Below are 2,137 nucleotides of genomic sequence, written 5' to 3'. Positions count from 1 at the left end.
AATTTTGTTAGAAAGCTTCTCGATCTAATTCCATTGGGTAGTTGTCTTGGGAGAGAAACTACCCATAATTGGAATCCTTCGGAACCTTGGGAAAGGAATGGAGGATTCATGCTAGAGAAGCTTTCTCACAGTGAATTGGATTGGGGTTTGGATGGATATTGTGACATGTAATCCTACCAAATTGTGGTTCATGAAACTGTGTGGTAAAATCAGTGATCGAGCATCATCTCTTCTTATGAACATTTAAACCAAGGGATTGGGAATTTGTTTGTTTTTAGAGAGAATTGGTGAGCCAAGGGATTGGGATCCAATCATATAAGATTGCCAAGTAAAATTCAATGAACGCATTGGTTGAGGAAGAGATAAACATGTTTTGATTCGGAGATCTCAATATCTCCTATAACCCAATGAATTCCCCATTTCCGATTTCCACTTTCTCTTTACATTCTGCAACTCAATTCATGCAATCACCCCCATTCCATTTTAATTTCAGCAATTTAGCTTCTGCTCTTTAATTCATGCAATTTAAGATTCCGCCATTTAAATTTCTTGTCATTTACGTTTCCCGCCAATTTTACATTCCGCAATTCTCATCTAAATCTTGATTCCGCTCAACTAGAACACACTTCTAATCCGAATTTCTCACTCAACCAATCCTTGTGGGATTCGACCTCACTCTATTGTGAGTTTTTACTTGACGATAGCCGGTGCACTTGCCGGAAGGAATTTTGCCGATCGTGCAATTTCCTAAATCGTAGCATAACTAGTTTATGCGCATCAAGTTTATGGCGCCGTTGCCGGGGATTGGTTTTCGATTGACAATTCTCAAATTGGAAGTTAACTAGATTGAGCATTTTTTTTGTTTTGATTAATTCAGTACAAGTTACTTGTTGAATTTTAATTTCTGCACTCTGTTACATGCTTTCTTTCTTTATGCCTTTAAATTCAAGCAACTAACTCACTGACTCACTAACTGTTTGAATTAATTCCTCAACTGCTCTAACCATACTCTTCCATTAACCAAGAGTATTTCACTTGTTTGTTGCCTGTGCTGTGTTCTTGTATGATAGGTAGGAGAGGAGAGACATCAACTCCTCCATATACCGAACCAGAGAGGACCCTTCATAGACTTAGAAGGGAAGCAAGAGGGAAGAGAGTACTGGGAGAAGAGGAATCTGAAGGAAAATCTGAGGACAATTTTGAGGAAGCTTTAGATCTCAACATGGATAGAGAAGTTCACCACCATGAGAGAGCTGATGGAAACAATGCCATTCCTGAGAGGAGGGTTCTTAGTTCATACATAAACCCAACCTCTGGGAATTGTGGTAGCAGCATCCAGAAACCACCCATTCAGGCAACAATTTTGAGCTCAAACCACAGCTAATATCACTTGTGGAGAATCATTGTTCATTTGGTGGGAGTGCTAATGAAGACCCAAACCAACATCTCACAAAATTCCTGAGAATTTGCGACACTGTGAAGTCCAATGGAGTCCAGGAAGATGCCTATAAACTGCTTTTGTTCCCATTTTCACTTAGGGACAAGGCAGCTAAGTGGCTGGAATCATTCCCAAGGGGGAGCCTAACAACATGGGACGAGGTGGAAAGCAAATTTCTGGCACGTTTCTACCCCCCACAAAAGGTCAATAGGCTTCGATCTGAGGTTCAGACTTTTAGACAACAAGATGGTGAAACTCTCTACGAGGCATGGGAGAGATTCAAGGATTTGACAAGGAAATGCCCACCAGACATGTTCCATGACTGGGTGCAATTGCATATTTTCTATGATGGACTGTCTTATGAATCAAGGAAGGCTGTAGACCATTCATCAGGAGGTTCATTGAACAGGAAAAAGACTGTGGAAGAAGCCATTGAAGTGATTGAGACAGTGGCTGAGAATGAGTACTACTATGCATCAGAGAGACACAACACTAAGGGAGTCATGGAGCTGAACCATGTTGATACAATTCTAGCCCAAAACAAGGTGTTTGCCAAGCAACTAGCAGAGCTCACTAGGAAATTAGAAACAAAACAAGTGGCTGCAATACACACACAAGATCAAGAGGAAGAAAGTACTGAAGGAGGTGATTGGGAAGAGGCCAATTATGTAGGAAATCAACAAAGGCAACCATATGATC

The 2,137-nt window shown here is 40.8% G+C and overlaps 1 non-coding gene across 1 annotated transcript; it reads right to left on the bottom strand.

Annotated features, from left to right (window-relative positions):
* Positions 1-1,647: 1,647 nt before the first annotated feature.
* LOC112780642 (small nucleolar RNA R71) lies at positions 1,648-1,751 on the bottom strand. Its single transcript, XR_003191465.1, has one exon. It is a non-coding gene; the product is annotated as a small nucleolar RNA R71 (small nucleolar RNA).
* Between the last annotated feature and the right edge of the window lie 386 nt (positions 1,752-2,137).

This window comes from Arachis hypogaea, chromosome 19 (assembly GCF_003086295.3).
Source record: "Arachis hypogaea cultivar Tifrunner chromosome 19, arahy.Tifrunner.gnm2.J5K5, whole genome shotgun sequence".
Taxonomy (NCBI): Eukaryota; Viridiplantae; Streptophyta; class Magnoliopsida; order Fabales; family Fabaceae; genus Arachis; species Arachis hypogaea.
Note: the sequence above shows the minus strand (reverse complement) of the source record. Positions and strands in the feature narration are given on the sequence as shown.